Source organism: Hyla sarda, chromosome 4 (genome assembly GCF_029499605.1).
Source record: "Hyla sarda isolate aHylSar1 chromosome 4, aHylSar1.hap1, whole genome shotgun sequence".
Taxonomy (NCBI): Eukaryota; Metazoa; Chordata; class Amphibia; order Anura; family Hylidae; genus Hyla; species Hyla sarda.
Genome location: NC_079192.1, coordinates 358957083 through 358974297, shown reverse-complemented (window position 1 = coordinate 358974297; position 17215 = coordinate 358957083). Strand labels below are relative to the sequence as shown.

The 17215-nt window shown below is 45.3% G+C and overlaps 1 long non-coding RNA gene across 1 annotated transcript in view; it reads left to right on the top strand.

Moving 5' to 3' along the window:
* The window catches only part of LOC130267228 (uncharacterized), a 39879-nt gene extending 27660 nt beyond the window's left edge, over positions 1-12219 (top strand). Inside the window, exon 5 of the long non-coding RNA XR_008843108.1 lies at positions 12104-12219. This is a non-coding gene — a long non-coding RNA (uncharacterized LOC130267228). The remainder of the gene's footprint in view (positions 1-12103) is intronic.
* The last annotated feature ends 4996 nt before the right edge of the window (positions 12220-17215 follow it).

Here is a 17215-nt window from a genome sequence, read left to right as displayed (position 1 = left end):
GATGCAGGGTGGTGGTAGCAGCGCCAACAGCAGTGTGCAGGGGACAGCAGCTCCTGCCAGTGTACTGCAGGCACCCCAACCCCTTCCAGCCATGCATTCCCACTCCCCGCTCCCTCTTGTAGAGGTACTGGTACCGGCAGCCAGACCTCTGCCTCCGCTGCACTCTCCTCTACGTTCTCCACTCCCGTCCGGCGCCAGCCATCGGTTGCCGACGCATCTGAACGCACAGCGCGCTACCCCCCGGGGACCGGCGCGTGCGTTCACTCAATGGGCTCCTGGCAAGGGTTATCGCCCAACATCTGCTGACCTTCAATCTTGTGGACAGCAATCCATTCCTGCAGATGTTGGAGCAGGCCCAACCCAGATGGCGTGTCCCCAGCTGCCATTTCTTCTCCAGGACCGGCATCCCTGCCCTACACCATCACATTGTACATAATGTATCCCTGTCGCTTGAGCACGCTGTCAGCAACAGGGTGCATTTGACATTGGATGGTTGGACCAGCAGACATGGGCAGGGACGATATCTAAGTTTTACTGTCCATTGAGAGGGATCGGCGGCATCTTAGTTTGTGGTCTGCCCTGGGGTGTCCAGGGGAGAACTGCTGCTCTCCCACAAGCCACTGCCTCCACAGCTGCTGAGCCCCCCAGTAAGCATCCCCGTAGAAAGACAACTGTCGGGCACATGCGCTGCCAGGCCGTTCTCCAGCTTGTGAGTCTAGGGGAATGGAGACACACTGGACCTGATGTTCTGGCCGCACTACAGGTTCAGGTCCAGAAGTGGCTGACACCCCGCAGGCTAGAAGCAGGTATGGTTGTCTGTGGCAATGGCAGCAACCTACTCGCACCCTCCATGCTGGCAGTCTCACCCACATGCCCTGCCTGGCAGATGTCCTTAACCTTGTGGTGCAGAAGTTCCTGCACATATCCAAGGTTGAGTGACATGGTGAAAAGGGAACGGAGGATTGCCAGCCACTTCCGACTGTTACGCCGAGCGCTCCGGGTCCCTGCTCCTCCCGGAGCGCTCGCGGCTTTCCTCTCTCTGCAGCGCCCCGGTCAGACCCGCTGACCGGGAGCGCTGCACTGACTTTGCCGGCGGGGATGCAATCCGCATAGCGGGACGCGCCCGCTCGCGAATCGCATCCCAAGTCACTTACCCGTCCCGGTCCCCGGCTGTCATGTGCTGGCGCGCGCGGCTCCGCTCTCTAGGGCGCGCGCGCGCCAGCTCTCTAAGATTTAAAGGGCCAGTGCACCAATGATTGGTGCCTGGCCCAATCAGCTTAATTAGCTTCCACCTGCTCCCTGGCTATAATACCTCACTTCCCCTGCACTCCCTGGCCGGATCTTGTTGCCATTGTGCCAGTGAAAGCGATTCCTTGTGTGTTCCTAGCCTGTGTTCCAGACCTCCTGCCGTTGCCCCTGACTACGATCCTTGCTGCCTGCCCTGACCTTCTGCTACGTCCGACCTTGCTCTTGTCTACTCCCTTGTACCGCGCTTATCTCAGCAGTCCGAGAGGTTGAGCCGTTGCCGGTGGATACGACCTGGTTGCTACAGCCGCTGCAAGACCATCCCGCTTTGCGGCGGGCTCTGGTGAATACCAGTAGCAACTTAGAACCGGTCCACCAACACGGTCCACACCAATCCCTCTCTGGCACAGAGGATCCACCTCCAGCCAGCCGAATCGTGACAGTAGATCCGGCCATGGATCCCGCTGAGGTGCCGCTGCCAAGTCTCGCTGACCTATCCACGGTGGTCGCTCAGCAATCGCAGCAAATCGCCCAACAAGGACAGCAGCTGTCGCAGTTGACCGCCACGTTACAGCAACTTCTGCCACTGCTACAGCAGCAACCATCTCCTCCGCCAGCTCCTGCACCTCCTCCGCAGCGAGTGGCCGCTCCCAGCCTCCGCTTGTCCCTGCCGGACAAATTTGATGGGGACTCTAGACTCTGCCGTGGCTTTCTGTCGCAATGTTCCCTACATATGGAGATGTTGTCGGACCAATTTCCTACAGAACGGTCTAAGGTGGCGTTTGTAGTGAGTCTTTTATCTGGAAAGGCTTTATCTTGGGCCACACTGCTCTGGGACCGCAATGATCCTGCCACAGCCACAGTCCAGGCCTTCTTCGCTGAAGTCCGTAGTGTCTTCGAGGAACCAGCCCGAGCTTCTTCTGCCGAGACTGCCCTGCTGAACCTGGTCCAAGGTAATTCTTCAGTAGGCGAGTACGCCATCCAATTTCGTACTCTCGCTTCCGAATTATCTTGGAATAACGAGGCTCTTTGCGCGACCTTTAAAAAAGGCCTATCCAGTAACATCAAGGATGTGCTGGCCGCACGAGAGATTTCTGCCAACCTGCAAGAACTTATGCATTTGGTCACCCGCATTGACATGCGTTTTTCTGAGAGACACCAGGAGCTCCGCCAGGAAAAAGACCTAGATCTCTGGGCACCTCTCCCAAAGTATCCTTTGCAATCTACCCCTGTGCCTCCCGCCGAGGAGGCCATGCAAGTGGATCGGTCTCGCCTGACCCAGGAAGAGAGGACTCACCGTAGGGAAGAAAATCTTTGTCTGTACTGTGCCAGTACCGAACATTTCTTGGTGGATTGCCCTATTCGTCCTCCACGTCTAGGAAACGCACGCACGCACCCAGCTCACGTGGGTGTGGCGTCTCTTGGTACGAAGTCTGCTTCTCCACGTCTCACGGTGCCCGTGCGGATTTCTCCTTCTGCCAACTCCTCCCTCTCAGCCGTGGCCTGCTTGGACTCTGGTGCCTCTGGAAATTTTATTCTGGCCTCTTTGGTGAATAAGTTCTGCATCCCGGTGACCCGTCTCGTCAAGCCGCTCTACATTTCCTCGGTCAACGGAGTTAAATTGGATTGCACCTTGCGTTACCGCACAAAACCCCTCTTAATGTGCATTGGACCCCATCACGAAAAGATTGAATTGTTCGTCCTTCCCAATTGCACCTCTGAAGTCCTCCTCGGTCTTCCATGGCTCCAGCATCATTCTCCCACCCTTGACTGGACCACCGGGGAGATCAAGAATTGGGGTTCTGCTTGCCGCAAGAGATGCCTCACGTCTCCTCCCAGTCCCGTCAGGCAAGCCTCAGTGCCTCCTCCTACACCTGGTCTCCCCAAGGCCTATCTGGACCGTGCCGTGCCTCCTCATGGCCCCCGTCCTGGTGACACCCTGCCCCGTGCCAAGCTTCACCCTCTGCCCTCCCTCCCCATTCCCACTCCTGCTGTACTGCCTGCCTTTGAGGAAACCCTACAATCACTCCCAGTGTCCTCGTCCCAGGTGAAGCAATTGGCGGACAAAAAAAGGGGGAGACCTAAGGGGAGGGGGTACTGTTACGCCGAGCGCTCCGGGTCCCTGCTCCTCCCCGGAGCGCTCGCGGCGTTCCTCTCTCTGCAGCGCCCCGGTCAGACCCGCTGACCGGGAGCGCTGCACTGACTTTGCCGGCGGGGATGCGATTCGCATAGCGGGACGCGCCGGCTCGCGAATCGCATCCCAAGTCACTTACCCGTCCCGGTCCCCGGCTGTCATGTGCTGGCACGCGCGGCTCCGCTCTCTAGGGCGCGCGCGCGCCAGCTCTCTAAGATTTAAAGGGCCAGTGCACCAATGATTGGTGCCTGGCCCAATCAGCTTAATTAGCTTCCACCTGCTCCCTGGCTATAATACCTCACTTCCCCTGCACTCCCTGGCCGGATCTTGTGACCATTGTGCCAGTGAAAGCGTTTCCTTGTGTGTTCCTAGCCTGTGTTCCAGACCTCCTGCCGTTGCCCCTGACTACGATCCTTGCTGCCTGCCCTGACCTTCTGCTACGTCCGACCTTGATCTTGTCTACTCCCTTGTACCGCGCTTATCTCAGCAGTCCGAGAGGTTGAGCCGTTGCCGGTGGATACGACCTGGTTGCTACCGCCGCTGCAAGACCATCCCGCTTTGCGGCGGGCTCTGGTGAATACCAGTAGCAACTTAGAACCGGTCCACCGACACAGTCCACGCCAATCCCTCTCTGGCACAGAGGATCCACCTCCAGCCAGCCGAATCGTGACACCGACGCTCCCCAACAGCCGCCACGTCCCTGTCCAAACTGCAGCGGAACAACAGCCTGCCCCCTCACAGGCAGATGATTGTGGACAGCATGACGTGGTGGAACTCCACCCTCCACATGCTGGAGAGGTTGTTGGAGCAGTAATGGGCAGTGAGGGAGTACCTGCTTGCACTCCACGACCATCACACATCACTAATGCGGAGTGAGGGCAGATACAGCAGGTCTACCATGTGTTGGCCCCATTCGAGACCATTCGGGGAGATTGTTGGCCTCAGTGACGTTCTCTCCATAGTATTTCTACTGGACAGGGCACTAGATCGTCTGCTCGAGGCTGGGGAGAGTGCCTTGGTGGAGCAAGAGGAGGCAACACTGCTCCACCAAGACCAGGCCCAGGACGAGGAGGAAGAGTCTGTGGACATCCAGAAGTCTGGGCCTGGTTAGGAGGGAGAGACTGTGTCGGGGGCACCATTAGTCCTGGGGTGGGGCAGCTCCCACCGGGAGCAGCAGTGACAGCAGCAGGAAGACCAAGAGGTCATGGTCCTGGGCAGTCATGAAGTCACATGTCCTCTTCCCCATGGCTGCCCACATGCTGCGATTCCTCAGGAGGGATGAGTATTGGTTGGCCACCCTTTTAGACCCCCGCTGCAAGGGGAAACAAGAGCAGTTCATGCGAGCCGGAGGAAGGACCGGATGCATTAACTGCAGTCCTGTCTAATCAGCAGGTTGGAGCAGGCAACTCCCCGGCCTCCATTTCTCCCCGTTCATTATCTCCAAGCAGGTGACCTTATGGGTGAGATGAGGCTGTTCTGCCAGCCTGCGCAACCCAGTAGCAGCAGCAGTCACCACCATCTGCTGGCCCGCATGGTGGTAGACTACATGGGGTAGACTACATGGTGCTTCCGACAGCATGAGCACCGACAACCCCATTGAGTATTAAGTTGCCAGGCTGGACACCTGCCGCAAGCTCGCTCAGTATGAGCTGGAATTACTGTCCTGCCCCCCTCCAGCGTACTGTCTGAGCGGACATTCAGCACGGCAGGTGGGGTGGTCACAGTCAAGCGGAACCGTCTGTCCACAGACTCCGTGGACAGACTCACATTCATTAAAATGAATGAGTCCTGGATTGGCGGCGACTTCTTTGCCCCCGCTGTCGGTTCTGGGCGCCGAAGGGTCCCTTGTCAATCCCTCTCCTTGGCTCTCCCTCCAATACCGTTGTTTTTTAACTATTTATTTTATTTATTTATCCCCTTAAAGACTGAGCCCTTTTTCACCTTAAGGATGCAGCCCTTTTTTGCAATTCTGACCACTATCACTTTATGCATTAATGACTTTGGGATGCTTTTACCGATTATTCTGATTCCGAGAGAGTTTTTTTTTTTCCGTGACATATTCTACTTTAACACAGTGGTAAATTGTCGTCGTTACTTGCATCCTTTCTTTGAAACTCTCTGCTTGTAAGGAAAATGGATATTCCAAATAAATTATTTATTGATTCACAAATACAATATGTCTACTTCATATTTGCATCATAAAGTTGACATGTTTTTACTTTTGGAAGACATCAGAGGGCTTCAAAATTCAGCAGCAATGTTCACTAAATTTCAAAATTAGAATTTTTCAGGGACCAGCTCAGTTTTAAGTGGATTTGAGGGGTCTTCATATTAGAAATACCCCATAAATGACCCCATTATAAAAACTGCACCCTCAAAGTATTCAAAATGACATTCAGAAAGTGTGTTAACCATTTAGGTGTTTCATAGGAATAGCAGCAAAATGAAGGAGAAAATTCAAAATTGTCATTTTTTACACTCTCATGTTGTTGTAGACCTAGTTTTTTAAATTTTACAAGGGCTAAAAGGAGGAAAAGCCCCCCAAAATGTGTAACCCAATTTCTCTCGAGTAAGGAAATACCTCATAGGTGGATGTCAAGTGCTCTGTGGGTGCACTACAAGGCTCCGAAGGGAAGGAGCGACAATGGGATTTTGGAGAGTAGGTTTTTCTGAAATGGTTTTTGGGGGCACCCCTATGGTGCCAGAACAGCAAAAAAAAAAAACAACATGGCATACTATTTTGGAAACTAAACCCCTCAAGGAAGTACAGGGGTACAGTGAGCCTTAACACCCCACAGGTGTTTGACGACTTTTCGTTAAAGTCGGATGTGTAAATAATGTTTTTTTTTTTCACAAAATATGCTGGTTTTCCCCCAAATTTTACATTTTTGCAAGTGGTTATAGGAGAAAATGCTACCCAAAATTTGTAACCCCATCTCTTCTCTAATGCTTTCAATTTTGAACCTAGAGAACCATATAAGCGCTTGTTTTTTGTGTCACCAATTGTACTTTGTAATGACATCAATCATTTAATAACAAAATCTAATGCAAAACAAAAAAATATATATAAATTTGGGGGGTGAAATTGAAAAAGAAAAATGCCATGTTGTAACTTTTGGGGGCTTCTGTTTCTACACAGTGCAATTTTTGGTAAAAATTACACCTTATTTTTATTCTGTAGGTTTATACATTTATAAGGATTTATTTTATGACTTTAAAAAAAATTATAACTTCATGTATCAAAATTTGAATGTTTAAAATTGTTATCTTCTGACCCCTATAACTTTTTTTTATTTTCCTGCATACGGGACTATATGAGAGCTCATTTTTGCACTGTGATCTTTATTTTTTATAGGTGCTATTTTTATTTTGCTCTGACTTTTTGATAACTTTTTATTCATTTTTATGGTATATGAAGTGATCAAAAATAATGGACTTGGGTGTTTTTTATGTGTACGCCATCAACAGTGCGGTTTAACTAACGTTAGTTTTTAATAGTTTGGACATTTATACACATACCACATATGATTAGGTTTATTTTTTATTACATTATTTTATTTAAAAAAAAAATGGGAAAAGGGGGTGATTTAAAGTTTTATTAGGAAAGGGGTTATTTCACTTTTATTAACTTTTTTTTACACTTTATTTTTCTTTTTAGTCCCCATAGGGGGCTATAACATGCAATCTTAAGATTGAATACACTGTTCAATGCACCGTTAACTCCACACTTTAGACACCGCAAAAACTTTGGGTTCTGACTGCCTTTAGCAACCGGGACCCACCAGGTTTGAAGCGTTCTCAGTTCGTGAGAACGCTTCAAACCCCAGTAACGGGACCAGGGCATACAGGTACACCCTCAGTCCTTAAGTATCAGGAAGCAAGGGCCTACCCATATGTCCTCTGTCCTGGAGTGCTTAAAGCTCAAATCCTCCATTGGTCTTTCATTGACTGCACACATCATCCCACTCAGCAAATTACAGAGATTATAACTTAGTGAAAAATAAAAAGGTGATAAACATGCAGTCTGATTTGCTAACATCATTATACAGAGCAGGAGTAGCTGAGCAAATTGATATTAAGTGTCATGGTGAAAGATTCAATATAACTTGTATTTTATGTATTTAAAAGAACCTGTCAGACTAAGTATGCAGCTTGATCTGTCAGCAACATGTAGGAAAAACTGGGCAGACTGATATGCAGTTTTACATGAAATATTTAGTAGACTGTGTAATGTATTTCATGTAAATTTCTGCAGATTTAGGTTTTAGGAGTCCAGTGGGTGGTGTTGTCGTTGACAGCTATCTCTGTTTCAATGTAGGGAAGGTTGTCAATCCCTAAGTAGGACCACCTTGTGAACATGTAAATACATTAAAAGCTCAATAATTGATTCTAATGCTCTTATTCCATAAGGTTGCAGTGATTGTAATATTGGTGTGCTCTATGGTGTGTGTGTGTATATATACATATATATATATATATATATATATATATTTATATATATATATACCTATATACCTATATAATTTCTCAGGTCATCTGTACCAGTTTTTTCTTAAGAATCATCTTGAGTGTTGTTACACTACAGGGTAAGGGTGACTAAAAAGCCTTCGTGCATGCTATTTTTCTGTCCCCCTTTTCGGCTTAAAACAATAGAAAAAACAGCAATTGAAGACTTTGTATAATCTAATGTTATGTTCTTCTTGATGGGATCTTATGACATTGTTTTCCTTGACACTTCTCTCTTTGACGCCATCAATATAGCCTTGTGCATCTAAAGTGTATTTGGTTGAATCCTACTTAATCCCAGCTATGTTGTGTTTCCTCTCTGACCTGAATTATCCATGCTCTGATCTACTAGACTTCCACCTGTCATGTTCCCCCTACAGTGTCAATCTTATAATTTTTCATTGTCACTCAGAGCAAGCAATGCAGCAAAGCACTGCCTATGTTTAGATTTGTATAAATGTTGTTTTTTTTCTCCATAAATGTGTTTTTAATTCTTGACTGCTAGAGAGCATATATTAACAAGAAAAAAATAACACTATTTTTTTTTTTATTAACTGCTGTTATTCCCACAAAAATAACTTCTGTGGGCTGCTCAGTCACTTATATATGAAGAACTCCAGTATTGATACAGCTCAAAGAGGTGCTCAGCATTGTATATAACATAAGGCTCGATAATATGGCAATATGTTTCTTCATCCAATTTGACTTTCTTATGTCGCAGACTTGACTGAAATAATTGAGGGACTGTCTGCCAATTTAAATGCAAATTATTTTGGCAGAATGTTGTACAAATTATCAAGTTTAGAGATCATACACCCCCTCTTGAAACTTTTGTAGGGTACTTGTTGAGCTTCAGTGGTTGACTTTAGCAAACAAGCTCAAATCTATGAGTGTCATACCTTAGAAGTATACGAGTGGGTGGACTTGCTATACATTTGATGTCATAGGATTAATTTCCAGAGATCACTAAGAATTGTCATGGGAAGGCTAGGTTTCCACTTACAAAAACACCAATAAAAACGCCCATTCTGCCGCATGGCGTTTTTTTTGGGAAAAAACGCTGCAGCCAGATGTTAGCTGCAAGTCAATAGTAAACTGCAAAATGGCAAATCCACTTGGCGTTTTTCAGTTTGGCGTTTTTTTTTTATCCTTTTGGCGTTTTTGGGCTCCTTGGCAGTTTTTTAAAAAATGACCTCTTGTCGAGACTTTGGCATTTTTTCGGGAAAATCTTGGCGTTTTTCTCCCATATAAGTCTATGGGAGTGAAAAAACGCCAAGAAAAACGCCATGTGGGTTTTAAATTTGGCATTTTTTCAGGCGGTTTTTATTCTCTTTTGGACTTTAGCGATCCAAAAAAGTGTTGGAGATACCTTTTTTATTAAAATTTAGTAGGGTACCATTAAAAAATAATAATAAAAAAGATACAGTAGTGATGGAAAAAATTGTATTTAACGAAATGTATCTTTTTTATAACAACATTTTTAAACAGGGATCAATTTATGTGCGCGGGTAGGGCACTAAAAATGTAGCCGACAATAATAAAAATGTAGTGTGTGTGTATGTTTCACACTGTTCCATGATAGGAGTAGTAGTTACCTGTACTAATTGAAAGATCGCTGGGGTCCGTTGCGATCCTCCTGTATAATGTATAGATGCGGCTCTTCTATGGTCCCCTGCACTGCCGTATATATACACATATTCATATTTCCCACAGAGAGCTGTGATTGGTCAGATGGTTCCAGCCAATCACAACTCTGTGGGAAATAGGATTATGTGTATATATACGGCAGTGCAGGGACCATAGAAGAGCGGCCGGCCGCATCTATACATTATACTGGAGGATCGCAACGGGTGTCAGGAGGAGTGACACTCGCTGCGATCTGTCTATTAATGCAGGTACTACAGCTCCCAGCATGGAGCAGAGTGTACTCCATGTTGGGAGTCGGAGTACCTGCAGTAAGGGACAGATCCCAGCGGATGTCACTCCTCCTGACACCGCTGCGATCAAAGTGACTGTCGGGATCAGCTGTTCTCAGGGCTACAGAGTCGGGAGATCAGCTGATCCTGAGCAGTATATATACATCGTATACATACTGCCCAGCAAGAACTTACAGTGAGCCTGCAATGTGTATACAGTATACACATTGCTGGCTCACTTAACACCTTGCTGAGCTGTGCGCTATGCACCAGCCCAGCAAGGAAAGAGTTAACTTACATTGCTGGACAGTGTAGGTTAACCCTTTGGGCGGTATACACTATCTACAGCTATCTATAGATAGCTGTATATAGTGTATACAGAAGATGGAGAAGTCCCCTTACCTCCGTCCAGTCCCCGCGGGTCCGTGTAGCTCCGCCCCCTAGTGATGACTTCATTAGAGGCGGAGCTACAGACGTAATCCAGGCTGGCAAGGGTATAAGGCTCTGTTAACATTGTCCGTATTGGATAATGGGAACAGACCCTTCTGCCAGTGTCTACCCAGACAGGGAGACTCCAGCTGTTGCTAAAATACAACTCCCAGCATGCCCAGACAGCCAAAGGCTGTCTGGACATGCTGGGAGTTGTAGTTTTGCACCAATTGGAGGCTCACTGTTTAGGTAGACATTGCATTATGGGCGCTCTTACCTGCAGAAAGTGCAAAAAATTTCCTAACCTATTTTTTTGTGTTTTTTTTCTTTCTTCTCGTTTCAGATCCGTGTATGCAGAGGATTACGACGGATGAACAGGATTTTTTTAAATATTTTAATAAAATGGTTAACGAGGGCTGTGGGGGAGTGTTTTTTAAAATAAAATAATTTTTCCAATGTGTTGTGTTTTCTTTTTTATTGAATATTCAGGCTTAGTTATGGAGGCTGTCTAATAGACGGAATCCATTACTAAGCCGGGGCTTAGCGTTAGCCCAAAAACAGCTAGCGCTAACCCCCAATTATTACCCTGGTACCCACCGCTACAGTGGTGCCGGGAAGAGCCGGTACCAACAGGCCCGGAGCGTCAAAAGTGGTGCTCCTGGGCCTAGGCGGTAACAGGCTGGCGTTATTTAGGCTGGGGAGGGCCAGTAACAATGGTCCTCGCCCACCCTGGTAACATTAGGCTGTTGCTGCTTGGTTGGTATCTGGCTGATACTGAAAATAGGGGGAACCCTATGCGTTTTTTTTTTAATTTATGAAAAAAAAAAACGCATAGGGTTCCCTGTATATTCAGTATCAGCACGATACCAACAAAGCAGCAACAGCCTGACATTACCAGGGTGGGCGAGGACCATTGTTACTGGCCCTCCCCAGCCTAAATAACGCCAGCCTGTCGCCGCCTAGGCCAAGGAGCACCATTTTTGACGCTCCGGGCCTGTTGGTACCGGCTCTTCCCGGGACCCCTGTGGCGGTGGGTACCAGGGTAATAATTGGGGGTTAGCGCCAGTTGTTTTTGGGGCTAACACTAAGCCCCGGCTTAGTCATGGATTCCGTCTATTAGACAGCCCCCATAATTAAGCCTGAATATTCAATTTAAAAAAGACACAACACATTGGAAAAAATATTTTATTTTAAAAAACACTCCCCCACAGCCCTCGTTAACCATTTTATTAAAATTAAAAAAAGAAAGTTCATCCGTCGTAATCCATCGAATCCATCGTAACCCTCTGCATACATGGATCTGAAACGAGAAGAAAAAAAACACAAAAAAATAGGTTAGGACATTTTTTGTGTTATAATTCTCTTCCTGACATATTTGACAGTGTGACCTAAAGTAAAAACACAGATAAATGTTCAGAACACTATGATCACATGAAAGAATATTCTTATCTTTCTGCCTTTAATTTTAATGTTCCAACATGCTCGAGTTGGACGTTTATAGATGCATGGCAGATTTCTTGGAGAATGTCTCCAGCATATGGTTTTGCAAGGAGACATCTTGGGGCAGTAATCTTGTCTACAACTATGTAGTATGTAGCTGCAGGGAGCGAAGGGGTCTGTACGGACTCTGTCATGATGCACGACATCTTACTCCTATACAATCTGCACAAGCTGCCTGCATTCCAGTCATGACTTTTCATGGGAGATTTTGATTGTGCTTCTATATGTCAGCCTTAGCTTTTTCTATTTCTGTTTCTATTTTCTGTCACAGAAAACTTGCTTTACAAATCTCAGCGATCATAAGAAGCTTTTGTGTACTTAAAAACATTACAAACATCTACTGAACTATACTTTTTACTTTCATTATTTCCAGTGCTCTGCAGAAGAATCTATCTATCTATGTCAAAGAGGAAAGCAGCACCCCTAATAATGTGAATAGGTGCCTCCAGCCAGGGTCCCGGTCCAGGATCCTACCAACGTACTCCAAGGAAAATGCATTTTCCTTGGAGTATCTATCTATCTATCCAGACTATTAATATACCAGAGCTGTCATGCCTCTGAAAAGTGGAAAATGAATTTAAAAAAAAAACTGTGTTGTGCAACTATGCACAGGACAGTTTGAGTCACTCCCATTCGTCTGAAATGTTTGAACCAGGTGTGTCTACAAGAAAGAGCTGTTATGCATTACTGTATAGCTGATGTTTGCTTTGTAGCCAGCGATGATAGACAAGTGACCTGTTAGTAAAGTCAATAGTAAGTAAGCAAATGAACAGCATTCCAGCGTACAACAAAAAAACACCCTGTCAGTACTCACAATATAAAAACATATATAAAGAACATGCACATTAATCCCTATTTAGCTGAATTTCTTTACCTACTTAACCCTTTTTAGGTGATTTAGAATCAATTGACTCTTCAAAAGATAAGTGCGGGGGGAAAAAGTACTAAATTGCCCCGCAAATAGTCTTTGTCACTTTATTTAGAATGAAGTCAAAGTGGGTCCCATGTCTTCCTCACCCACAGCATAACAAGTATGATGCATGTCTAATCATATCACCATGTGCCCCCTATGCCAAGTGAGCCGTGAAATCTGTTCAAGTTTATCTGTTGCCAATCAGGGCCGGACTGGAACCTAAAAAAGACTCGGGCATTTTAGACTGAGCAGCCCATTTCAGTCATGGGTGTAGCTATGTAAAGGGGGAGCCACAAAGGGAAGGATAAAATGTCAATCATAGTTGGGCATAATACGGTACACAGAAGGAAAAAAATATATATGATAATTCTCCATGATAAACACATGAATATGGTATATATGGAGGAATATTATCACCATACATATTACCATCATATAGTTTCTGACCAAATCCTGTATACTGACCAATATTACCAATAATACCAGTATACAAGGAGGAATATTATCACCATACATATTACCATCATACTGTTATGACCAAACCCTGTATACTGAGACCAATGTTACTAAAAATACCAGTATACAAGAAGGAATATTATCACCATGCATATTAACATCATACTGTTACTGACCAAATCTTGTATACTAACCAATATTACCTATAATACCAGTATACAGAGAGGAATATTATGACCATACATATTACCATCATACTGTTACTGACCAAATCCTGTGTACAGAGACCAATATTACCAAAAATACCAGTATTCAAGGAGGAATAATATAACCAAACGTATCATCATTATATTGTTCCTGGCCAAATCCTGCATACTAAAACTAATATTACCAGTAATACCAGTATAAAAGGAGGAAATATCTCCCTACAATGACCATATAGTGGTATCAGTTTTACACTGCTCTTCAGATCATATAAGTGATTACATACAGTTAAATCAGGTGGCTTGCAATTAATATCTTCTTTGATTGGAGTCGTTAATTTTTCCTTTTTCTTCTCCATCTGGCCTAGGCCATCATTATGATTTCTTCTTTCAGTCACAACTCATCTCCACAGAACCTGTTAAACAAATATTATAGGATCTGCATTTTTACAAACATTAATAACCCTCTTTGTGTCCTACACAGTAGAAAGGGTAGATAAGTGGGTTGGGAAAGAATAGTTAGGTTCACATCCCCCTATGAAGTAGTTAGGTCACTCTAGTAGGTATACAGGTCCCTTCATGTAGTTTCCCCTATTATGCAGGTGCCCTTAGTAGGTCGGTACCCCTGTAGGTATGTGTCACCTGTAGGTAGCTGCCTCTGCAGATAAGTAGAGTGCCCCTATAAGTAGAGTTTACACTCTATTGGTAGGTCCCCTTGTAGATAGTAGCCCCCTGTACATAGTAGCAGCCCTTTTAGGTAGTTGTAGTGTAGCAGCCCCCTTTAGGTAGTTATAGGTGCAGCAGCCCCCTTTAGGTAAATGTAGCGTCAGCAGCCCTCTTTAGGTAAATGTAGGTGCGGCAGCCCCCTTTAGACAAATGTATGTGCGGCAGCTCCCTCTAGGTAGATGTAGGTTCGACAGCCCCCTTTAGGTAAATGTAGGTGCAGCAGCCCCCTTTAGGTATTTGTAGTGCAGCCCCTTTAGATAGTTTTAGTGCAGCAACCCCCTTTGGGTTGTTGTAGTGCAGCAGCCCCCTTTAGTGCAACAGCTCCCTTTAGTGCAGCGGCCCCCTTTTGGTGCAACATCCCCCTTTAACGCAGCAGCCTCCTTTACAGCAGCAGTCTCTTTAATGTAGCAGCACCCTTTAGCTAAATGTAGTGTCAGCAGCCCCCTTTGGTTAAATGTAGTTGTGGCAGCCCCTTTAAGTAAATGTATGTGTGGCAGCCCCCTTTAGGAAAATGTGGATGCGGCAGCCCCTTTTAGGTAAATGTAGGTGCGGCAGACCCTTTTAGGTAAATGTAGGTGCGGCAGCCCCCTTCAGGTAAATGTAGGTATGGCAGCCCCCTATAGGTAAATGTAGGTACAGCAGCCCCCTATAGGTAGTTGTAGTACAGCAGCCCCCTTTAGATAGTTTAAGTGCAGCAACCCCCATTGGGTTGTTGTAGTGCAGCAGCAGCCCCCTTTAGTGCAACAGCCCCCTTTAGTGCAGTTGCCCCCTTTGGTGCAACAGCCCCCTTTAAAGCAGCAGCCTCCTTTACAGCAGCAGTCCCCTTTAATGCACTAGCCCCCTTTAGTGCAGCAGCCCATGTTTAAAAAGAAAACAAAAAAAACTATACTCACCTATTTCACCAATAGTCCTCAGTAGTGTTGCTCGCGAATATTCGCAATTCGAATATTATTCGCGAATATCGCATATTCGCGAATTCGCGAATTTCGCTAATATAACGCTATATATTCGTAATTACGAATATTCGTTTTTTTTTTTTGTTTTTTTTTCTTCACAGTACACATCACAGTGATCACCCCTCTCTGCTTCCAGCTTGTGTGGTGTAAAGAAGGCTGTAATACTACTGTGTGAGACTGGCTCGCGGAAATTCGCATATGCGAAAATTAGCATATGCTAATTTTCGCATATGCGAAAATTAGTATATGCTAATTTTAAATATACTAATATTCACATATGTTAATTTTCGCATACGCGAATGTTCGCATATGCGAAAATAAAACGAGAATATAACGAATATGCGAATATTCGCGAATATATGACGAATATTCGTCCATATATTCGCGAATATTCGCGAATTCGAATATGGCCTATGCCGCTCAACACTAGTCCTCAGCAGCGTGGCCTCTCTCCACTTCTTGACTTCTCTTCCAGCATATGCTCTGGCGCATGATTATGATGTCACTCAGGAGCATAGGGTGCAGTGGACAGATGCACAAGCCTCTTGTCGACTGCCGCAAGAGTGATTGACAGGGCGAGGAGCCAATGGCTCTTCGCTCTGTCAATCTGCAGAGCCCTGCATTTAACTATTGGCATGTCTGTTAGAAGTGCTTATAGTTACATTTGTTTGGAAAGAAAAAAATGACCGGTACCTAGTGTATTACCCTCAGTATAAGAAAACAGGAGTCCAATATAGGACTCAAAAAAAAAACATATAGATGGCTGCTCACCTTGTTGTAAGGATAAATAGGCCTATCACCCAAGTGATAATGGGGTACTAAACGTCTGGATCTGCCGCTTCAGCCTTCTGGGTTGCAGGAATAGATGCTACTATCCTGATATAACAGATGAGTGAGAAGAAAAGAACCCTCATAGAATGGCGCTGCAGGCTTCCAGTATAGATGCACGTAGACCAAAGTGTGATTCAAAGAGTCCTCAGCACGACCGTTTTACTGCAAAACATGAAGGAAAAACAAAAAATTGGGGGATGACGCTTTTCGGGAGGCTCCCTCCTTTCCTCAGATCAGCATCATTCTGATCTGAGGAAGGGAGGGAGCCTCCCGAAATGCATCATCCCCCAATTTTTTGTTTTTCCTTCATGTTTTGCAATAAAACGGTCCTGCTGAGGACTCTTTGAACCACACTTTGGTCTACGTGCATCTATACTGGAAGCCTGCAGCACCATTCTATGAGGGTTATTTTCTTCTCACTCATCTATAGTTAAATTTGGCATGGATCGGTCAGCCCTGAGGACGGCCTAGCACACTGGGCAAGTACTCGGTGTGCCCGATGGCCAGTCTGACCCTGTTTCTGATGCTGGCTTTACTCACAAGGGTCCAGACAGTTTTGTTAGGCACAAAAATTTAGAGAATTGCCAGTCTCTAACTAGCAGAACAAGATTTATTTAAACTGGTTCGTGACCAATCAGATTTGAACTCTTGGGGTACTGTTGGGTTGACATGGCAGCAAGAGGATAGGTAAAGGCCTCCAGAAATGTCATTATAGTACTGCTATTACACCATGCTAGGGGCCAGGCTCGATAGGAGATCAGCAAAATGACAGTATCCTGCCATACGTGTGTACTGTGGAAGCGACCAAAGGACTGTAAAAAGAAAAAAAAGGTAAAAAAAAAAATAAAAAATAAAACAATAACATTTTATGATGAAGAACTGAGGCAAGACAATGCATTCTGGGACTTGTAGTGATGGGAAGGAAAGTTATGGATTAGAGCAGGGGCGGACTGACAACACTCAGGATCAAAAAAAATAAGGGCCCCCAGCGATGCTCTGCTGCTGGTCACACTTCTTCCCCTATTCTACCCAAATCCCTCCACCAGCCCTACACACAAATTAAACTAAATTTTATATATATAGAAGAAACACTTAAAGGTAATTTTTTTATGACCAGTAAAACCAGTATATAAGGAGTAAATATTTACCACCACACAATAACTGGATGATACAGCTATACTGTACTGAATTAAACCACTATATGCAGACCATTATACTATACAGAATCTGTATACAATATAAGTGATTATATGCAGGACCATATGGCGGTAGATATCAGCTGTAAACAGGAACTGTACACCATATAAGTGATTACAGTTACATCTAGGAACTCACAATTACATCTTTTTTGATCAGCGGTGTCCTTTTTTCTTTTCTTCTCCATCTGAATCAGACAGCCA